Genomic DNA, 9,979 nt, shown 5'->3' on the forward strand with positions numbered 1-9,979 from the left:
TGTGTATGACAAATCGATTGGAAACTTTCTCATGTCAGCACGTTGTAGGTGTCGCCACCGGCGCCAACCTTGTGTGAATGCTCTTAAAAGCTAATCATTTGCATATCACAGCATCTTCTTCCTGTCGGTTAAATTTAGTGTCTGTAGCACGTCATCTACGTGGTGTAGCAATTTTAATGGCCAGTAGTGTACATCATGGCAGACGGTACTTCACTTGTACTAAGTTATTAGGGCTTCTCATCGTTCCGATCCAGCTTAGAATATGGGAAGAATGACTGCTTAAACGGCCCTGCGAGTGCTGCAGTCAGTCTAAAACCATCTACGCGATCCGCATGGGATCTGTTATATACGGGGGGGGGGGGGGGGGGGGCTTACAGTATACACTTATTCCTAGATTCGTCACGTTTTGAACTTTTCTTGAACTTTTCTCATAGACTTTCACGGGGTTGTTTGGGCCTATCTTTAAGAGACTACCACTTCAGTTCTTTCAGCACCGTCGTGATACTGTCCCTATGACCATTCATGCTGCCCGTTACTTGCATACATTGATTGTCTCTTACTCTACTCGGTACAGATCACACATATTTGAGCATTATTCTAGGATGGATCGCACCAATGTTTTGTATGAAATCTCGTTTGTCAATTAACTACATTTTCCAAGCATTTTACCGATGAACAGCTATGTATCATCTCATTTACCTAACTGACCGAGGTATCAAGGGCATTGTCAGAATTGCCTTCTACGTTTCGTCCTCTGTGTTCCTCTCAGTGTTCTTTTCCATCCTTCTGCAAACTATGATGCACAAGTTTGTAAACTGATTCTGCGATAGTTTTCGCAATTTTCTGCACGTGATATCTTCTGCATTGCGTGGTTGCTAATTTTCCGACAATCTTATTTTATGTCTCCAGACTCACAGACTCACATTATTTTTAAAATTTCGAAGGATTATTATCAGCGTCTTCCATTTATTTGATCTAAAATCTTCCAAAGTTCTCTTACAGTCTGACTCTAATACTGGATGCTCTGTATCTCCCATATTGACACCCATTTGTTCGTTAGTCGGTTCCTCACCCTCCTAAAACCTTTCATTGTATTCTATCCACCCATCCGCTCTCTATTCTGTCTTTGACAGGGGTATTTGTCTTGCGCTCTTCATGATGACGAATTAGTTTTTAATTTCACCGATGGTTATTTTGGCCTTTTTATATGCTGAACCATTTGTCCCCACGACCATTTCCTTTTTCAGTTTCTTCTCATTTTTCCTGCAGTCATTTTACCACCGTTTCCCTCCACTTCCTATTTACTTAACTTCTAAATGACTCATACTGTTCTACTCTTGTCTCTTCCTGCACATTTTTGTATTTCCTTCTCTAGTCGATCAACTGCAGTGTTCCTTTTCTTAACCCACGTTTCTTCGCAGTTACCTATCTTGTACCTGTAACGCATCTTTCCACGAAACCGCAAAGCAATATATCTGCTAATGGGCTCCTAATTATAAACCCCTGATATAATTTCAATTAAAATGTTTAGGAACTTATGGCAATTACACTGAATAAAAAGTAAAAAGCTCTACCTTTACAAGGCAAAGACTTGACAGAAATTAATCTCTGTAATCCTCTTATGTGATACTAATCTTTGTTCTACGAAATAATTTCTTTGTAATCGTAAAACACGACGTGAATTTATTTCTTTCTCATATAATTTGATCATTTTGTTTCAAAACTGTACTTTATTTTGTGAAATCTTTGATATCTCCTATGCTAATTGTACAAAATTAGTGAATTGTGACCATTTCAGTTGGAAGCAATTTGTTTCCTGAAGCAACGATTCAGCTCCACAAGGATACTATCGTCGGTTATTTCATCTTTTGAAAGTCAAACACGCATCTTTATTCAAAGTCTTATTAACTTATTACAAGGTAATTTCTCTTTTATTAATACTAACCACGTATACAGTTATTTGTCAGCAAGTATGTCATTAATCAATAATGACAATTTTGGCCTGACTATGATTTTAATTTTCGTAGGCGGTAAATTCATTAAGTCTGACTTTATTAAAACTTGAAGTAATCAGCATTTATAATAACTTTAACTGTAAATGGCAACAGTTGTGCCTTCCATTTTTTACTGCCTTTTAAGTGGCTTTTCTTTCTTTAAGATTTTTGATACATACAAACATAAAATCTTACTAATTTATATCTCGGGAACCGCTTCAAGTGCCAGCTATTCATTGGGAACATAATTTCGTTGGATTTCTTGTATTTACGAATCTTGTTTGTCACTTAATTACGAATTGTATTCGCTTTTTTCATGGTCATCGATGTTTATGATGAGACTCTCCAAAGTGTAGAAGTAAATCAGCACATATAACAAGAGGAAAATAAGTTCAAAAACTAAGAACCGAGTTTTAAAATTGCCAAGAAAATATTTGACGATACAGACATTTTCTCAATTATCTGAAATATGCAGTCACACGTAAGGTAAGGATATAAATGTTTATTACTCTGCTGATGCGTGTTATAAAATTTCATCAATTGGGTAGATGCTTTATGGCTCATAATCTACCTAAAATTCAGTTTTCAAATTTCTTAATTAATTACAATTCATGAAATTATCGTCAAGAAGATGGATGACCTTCCGTGCAGCACAAACGATATGGAACTGTGCTGGTATCTTGTATCTGCAGTTCGATGATTTTTTTGTTGAATATTTATGCCTTGAGTCAATACTGCTTGTATATTTCTGTTTAAAACAGATATACAAAATTTACTAAGACAATTTCAGTCATCTGTTGTATGGTAAAGCTAGGTGATTGGTAGTAAACAGTGATGACGGATAACAAGCTGATGGCAGCAGTTTCCTGATCAGCTAACTGATAACATACATTCCGCAAACTAGCCACGCTGCAGACGCATTTGTGAAATTGAATAGAAAAATAGAAGCAATAATGAAGACAAATTTCGATTGTGTATCAATAAAAGTCGATGACATTAAATCTAGAAAGATTATCCTTCAGTCCAATCAGAACGCTTTTTAGCCGAACAAGACAGCTTGAAGTCCAAACTGGATAACGTTCAATCCACACAGGATAATTTTAAGTCCAAACAAGCTGCTCTTTAGTTCAAACTGAACGGTGTCCCTGATTATATAAAGAAATTAATACATAAGGTTAGTTCGTTATAGTTGCAACAACCTAGCTTAAAAACAACTGCTTAGCAGCTAATTGAGAGTCATGTGGTTGAGGTGGTGGAAGATAGCGACCCCTCTATGCTGAATTCGGCTGACTAAAAGCAACCTCATTATGCCTTCCAATGCCGTTCACGGGACTGAGTGCAGGCAATGATGCCAGTTATGTCAACTTTTTAAGATACAGTGATGTAGCAGATTTCATAGGTGAGTTATGTACTGATCGTAACTTGTACAAGGAACAACATGAAAATCTAGTTCAGTTGGTTCAGTTGGTTTAGTGAGAAGTGTACAAACCAGAATTACGAAAGTGCCTACCTTGCCAACTAAGAACTGAAAGATTATTGGTGCATTCAGCACCAGATTGTGCATTGTGAAGGTGTAAATGCAAGTAATTGTAATTTCAGGAAATGGAGCCATTAGGTGCACTTTCCTAGTTGTACGATGTTTAATTGTAAATTGCACTCTTTTTATTGAATTTTTACGAGAAAGGGATGCAAAATTAGATCTCTCTAATGTAAATGCTACCTATGTGTTGATTGAAAAAAGGTTACTGCAGATTTGTTTAAAAGCCAAACATAGCAGACACTCTCACGGTGTAAAGGTATAATTTTATCAAAGGTAAAGTACTGCATAACAGTATTCAGCAATCTTACTGCGTGGACATGGACCCTAGTGAAGAACCTATTAGTGACAAAATGTCAGAGCCTTTTTTTTTTTTTTTTTTTTTTTTTGTCATCAGTCTACTGACTGGTTTGATGCGGCCCGCCACGAATTCCTTTCCTGTGCCAACCTCTTCATCTCAGAGTAGCACTTGCACCCTACGTCCTCAATTATTTGCTTGACGTATTCCAATCTCTGTCTTCCTCTACAGTTTTTGCCCTCTACAGCTCCCTCTAGTACCATGGAAGTCGTTCCCTCATGTCTTAGCAGATGTCCTATCATCCTGTCCCTTCTCCTTATCAGTGTTTTCCACATATTCCTTTCCTCTCTGATTCTGCATAGAACCTCCTCATTCCTTACCTTATCAGTCCACCTAATTTTCAACATTCGTCTATAGCACCACATCTCAAATGCTTCGATTCTCTTCTGTTCCGGTTTTCCCACAGTCCATGCTTCACTACCATACAATGCTGTACTCCAGACGTACATCCTCAGAAATTTCTTCCTCATATTAAGGCCGGTATTTGATATTAGTAGACTTCTCTTGGCCAGAAATGCCTTTTTTGCCATAGCGAGTCTGCTTTTGATGTCCTCCTTGCTCCGTCCGTCATTGGTTATTTTACTGCCTAGGTAGCAGTCGTGACCATCAATCCTGTTGTTAAGTTTCTCGCTTTTCTCATTTCTACTACTTCTCATTACCCTCGTCTTTCTCCTATTTATTCTCAAACCATACTGTGTACTCATTAGACTGTTCATTCCGTTCAGCAGATAATTTCATTCTTCTTCACTTTCACTCAGGATAGCAATGTCATCAGCGAATGGTATCATCGATATCCTTTCACCTTGTATTTTAGTTCCACTCCTGAACCTTTCTTTTATTTCCATCATTGCTTCCTCGATGTACAACATTTCTACGGAATCCAAACGGATCTTCCCCGAGGTCCGCTTCTACCAGTTTTTCCATTCGTCTGTAAAGAATTCGCGTTAGTATTTTGCAGCTGTGACTTATTAAACTGATAGTTCGGTAATTTTAACATCTGTCAACACCTGCTTTCCTTGGGATTGGAATTATTATATTCTTCTTGAAGTCTGAGGGTATTTCGCCTGTCTCATACATCTTGCTCACCAGATGGTAGAGTTTTGTCATGGCTGCCTCTCCCAAGGCCATCAGTAGTTCTAATGGCATGTTGTCTACTCCCGGGGCCTTGTTTCGACTCAGGTCTTTCAGTGCTCTGTCAAACTCTTCACGCAGTATCATATCTCCCATTTCATCTTCATCTACATCCTCTTCCATTTCCATAATATTGTCCTCAAGTACATCGCCCTTGTATAAACCCTCTATATACTCCTTCCAACTTTCTGCCTTCCCTTCTTTGCTTAGAACTGGGTTGCCATCTGAGCTCTTGATATTCATACAAGTGGTTCTCTTCTCTCCAAAGGTCTCTTTAATTTTCCTGTAGGCAGTATCTATCTTACCCCTAGTGAGACAAGCCTCTACATCCTTACATTTGTCCTCTAGCCATCCCTGCTTAACAATTTTGCACTTCCTGTCGATCTCATTTTTGAGACGTTTGTATTCCTTTTTGCCTGCTTCATTTACTGCATTTTTATATTTTCTCCTTTCATAAATTAAATTCAATATTTCTTCTGTTACCCAAGGATTTCTATTAGCCCTCGTCTCTTTACCTACTTGATACTCTGCTGCCTTCACTACTTCATCCCTCAGAGCTACCCATTCTTCTTCTACTGTATTTCTTTCCCCCATTCCTGTCAATTGTTCCCTTATGCTCTCCCTGCAACTCTGTAGAACCTCTGGTTCTTTCAGTTTATCCAGGTCCCATCTCCTTAAATTCCCACCTTTTTGCAGTTTCTTCAGTTTCAATCTGCAGTTCATAACCAATAGATTGTGGTCAGAATCCACATCTGCCCCTGGAAATGTCTTACAATTTAAAACCTGGTTCCTAAATCTCTGTCTTACCATTATATAATCTATCTGATACCTTTTAGTATCTCCAGGATTCTTCCAGGTATACAACTTTCTTTTATGATTCTTGAACCAAGTGTTACCTATGATTAAGTTATGCTCTGTGCAAAATACTACAAGGCGGCTTCCTCTTTCATTTCTTCCCCCCAATCCATATTCACCTACTATGTTTCCTTCTCTGCCTTTTCCTACTGACGAATTCCAGTCACCCATGACTATTAAATTTTCGTCTCCCTTCACTACCTGAATAATTTCTTTTATCTCGTCATACATTTCATCAATTTCTTCGTCATCTGCAGAGCTAGTTGGCGTATAAACTTGTACTACTGTAGTAGGCATGGGCTTTGTGTCTATCTTGGCCACAATAATGCGTTCACTATGCTGTTTGTAGTAGCTAACCCGCACCCCCATTTTTTTATTCATTATTAAACCTACTCCTGCATTACCCCTATTTGATTTTGTATTTATAACCCTGTAATCACCTGACCAAAAGTCTTGTTCCTCCTGCCACCGAACTTCACTAATTCCCACTATATCTAACTTTAACTTATCCATTTCCCTTTTTAAGTTTTCTAACCTACCTGCCCGATTAAGGCATCTGACTTTCCACGCTCTGATCCGTAGAACGCCAGTTTTCTTTCTCAGGCTGATAACGACGTCCTCTTGAGTAGTCCCCGCCCGAAGATCCGAATGGGGGACTATTTTATCTCCGGAATATTTTACCCAAGAGGACGCCATCATCATTTAATCATACAGTAAAGCAGCATGTCCTCGGGAAAATTTACGGCTGTAGTTTCCCCTTGCTTTCAGCCGTTCGCAGTATCAGCACAGCAAGGCCGTTTTGGTTAATGTTACAAGGCCAGATCAGTCAATCATCCAGACTGTAGCCCCTGCAACTACTGAAAAGGCTGCTGCCCCTCTTCAGGAACCACATGTTTGTCTGGCCTCTCAACAGATACCCCTCCGTTGTGGTTGCACGTACGGTACGGCCATCTGTATCGCTGAGGCACGCAAGCCTCCCCACCAACGGCAAGGTCCATGGTTCATGGGGGGCAAGGATTGGTAAGTCTAACAAATAACTAACTTTACTAGTGGAAGACGGAAAGCATTCCTACAAGAACAAAAAATTAAGAAAATTTTAATTTCAATACTTCATCGACAGGTGAATCCCTTTGTAATGATTTTAGGAGAACTTGATCGATTCATTCTTAATTAGGTAAATATCAGCAAACCACTTTGGGCTAAACACCTTGGGTCTTTTAAACACACAGTCAAAAATTTGCCACATACCTGTGCCCAGTACACAACCAACAATTCGACACACACCTCTACCGAATACTCACCAGCTGACTTAGCGGTTAAACAGTCAGAAACAAATGAGTGGATGGAATCATTTCCCCAAACTGCAAGGACAGAAAGCTCTTGGGAACAGAAAATAAGACAAACACTGGTTACATTAACAGAAAATGCTCATGTGATGAAAGCATACTATGATAAGAAGTTAAAACGTATTTAAGGATTTCATGAGAGGGATAAAATACTCCTAAGGATGCACGCAAAACTATTCCTTTCGAAGAAAAAAATTGCAAAAAGCAGCTGATTTATTGAGATCCGTTTGAAATAGTTAGAAAACCACACCAGAAGACGTACTTATAAGGCTTCCTTGACTCAAACAAAGTCAAAAGCCTATCCCTCCCCTAGACAAACACATAAAGTATCTTTAAGTTCTGTGCATATGTAGGACGGTCAGAAACACTCTGAAAAGCTTGTAAGGGTATTTCAGAGTAGGCTGTACTGATAAAATATGGTAAACTGCAAAATTTCCGAGTTGTTTAGCGTTGAAGTTAGCCAATCAGGCAGTTGCCCACCGTAATTCAAGTGGCCCTCCACATACACATAGCGTAGATGATAGCGTAAGAGACTGCTCAGGCTATGGCTTGGGTGCGATCCTTACTACCGTCCCACATCCATTTTTTGTATCGCTCACTTGTTCACTTTCAAGAAACCAAATTAAGAACACATTTGACGATACCATCTCTGGAAGGCCACCTGAATTTCCATCCTCAATCGCCTGATGTGCTAATTTCATAGCTAATTAACTGAGAAATGGCGAAATGTATCAACTTTTTCTTAACAATTATTTCTCTTCATGAACTACTCTGCAACACACTCACAAACTTTTTATACTGTTTCTGACCACTCTGTTTATCTAAAGACATGAAACATCTAAGCTATAGAAAAATTAACTGCCTTATAAACATTGAAAAGGAAAACATTTAAATCATTTCTGTAAAGGTGCAAAGGGATAGTAACTAACAAATCCTCTCCATGTGTGTTGCGTTCATACATATGTATATAGCGATGTAAAGCCACAAGTTATCTCGAAAAATGTCAGATAAGGACAGGACGGTAATGTTAGAAACTAACTAGAGTACTGCGGAGGAATATGTCTGTGGTGAAAATTGTCACTAGTTTTTTAGTTGTAAACATTAATGACAATATAAAAGTATAGTAAGTGGAGTGCATAGATCAAATACAGATTCATGTGTTCAATTAGAAAGAGTCAAGTAAGTGTTGGGACAAAGGATGGTATCTTCGCTACATAAATTCTTTATATGGCGTTTTAAAGTCACATTTTCACTGAAAATACTAGTGAGGAGAAGATACCGAATATTAATAACGTGTATAGTATAATATCAGTGCTTCATAAATAGCCATTGGCACATATTCGAAGAACATCTCTATTGTAATCATGGGAATAACGTATACAAAATAAAATATACAAGAGTAATGTTGGATGACTACTTCAAGAACCTAACTTCAGATGTAGTGTAAGAACAGTTTTCAAGTTCACACCTGTAGATTTTTATGAGTCTAAAATAGGAATATGAGATCTGTATGGGCTTTGAACAATCTAATGCTATACAGACAGTACATCACAGCTAGGAAATTCCTGTTTATGTTATCTTCAGCTTTCAGTTCCTTTTTCTATTCATATTAGCATGGTACACACAGATACATGTATCTCTGAAAATGAACAGTAATGCGGAATACCCTCAATAAGTATAATAAGTTTTTGATAGCACATGACTTTGCAGCTCAGGCTAAAATGTCACACTATTGTTACTCTATATTTAACAAAATACACAATCCGTGGGGACAATATTTAAAACGTCTGTTTAGTAAAATGTAAGATGTAAAACTCTCGTGCCACAAAATTCACGTAGAAGTGCTTTTGTTTAAGCTTTACAAAGTCAACGATAAATGATGTTGCTCTGAGTAATGGCGGCAAGTGTTTATACGAACAACGTGTGTAACACATGAATGAATCAACTGTCATTTTCTCACTTACCTTATTCAAGTATGCGGCAAAATGTCTTCACAATTGTGGTCCAACCATGGAATCACCTACAGAAAAATTAAATGATCTCTTTATATAAGTATATTGCAGACCACTGTAAACGATCATGTAGACAATCACTGCGACCTCGTTCGCTGTAAGAGACAATACTGTCTGCTCTGTACTGGATTGCCGAGTTGAAACACTTGGCACGGAACCAATACTAACTTAAGCTGTGCAGTGCCAATTTTCAGATTTAGCCCTACAGACTCTTGTTCGGACCATACAGTGGACATTAGCAGTTCCAAAACTTGACTCTAAAATATACTGGTCGCAGTAGTAAACAATAAATGAATAAATATAAAAATATACAGCTCAGTGGGCAATGAAAAAACCTGTAAGCATTAAGGAAAAGAAAACCAGGTCCCTAACAAAATCACGTACCTGTGTAGTATATTGGAATAAGCAACAATGATTATATATTCTAATGTGAATTTTATTTACATGTTGAGAAGAGTTTTATTTGAGAACAACCTAAAGTAGGTATTATGTTATCTGCTGTTGATATAAATGTACACCGGTTTCATGTTGTCCATACCTGAGTACCCACCTGATGTCTCCTTGAAATGAAATCAACCTATGCTGAGCCTTGTAAGTGCGTTCAATCCCAACACCCTGGCTGCCTGTGTCCATACCTCTCTGTAAAGGGTGATGACGTTGACGACCGATGTTTCCTTCCTATCTAGGGTCCAGTTCGTCTTGTGCCAAGTTGGAAAGTCATACGCCGACAGTTACGATTCAAAACA

This window comes from Schistocerca serialis, chromosome 4 (genome assembly GCF_023864345.2).
Source record: "Schistocerca serialis cubense isolate TAMUIC-IGC-003099 chromosome 4, iqSchSeri2.2, whole genome shotgun sequence".
Lineage (NCBI taxonomy): Eukaryota > Metazoa > Arthropoda > Insecta > Orthoptera > Acrididae > Schistocerca > Schistocerca serialis.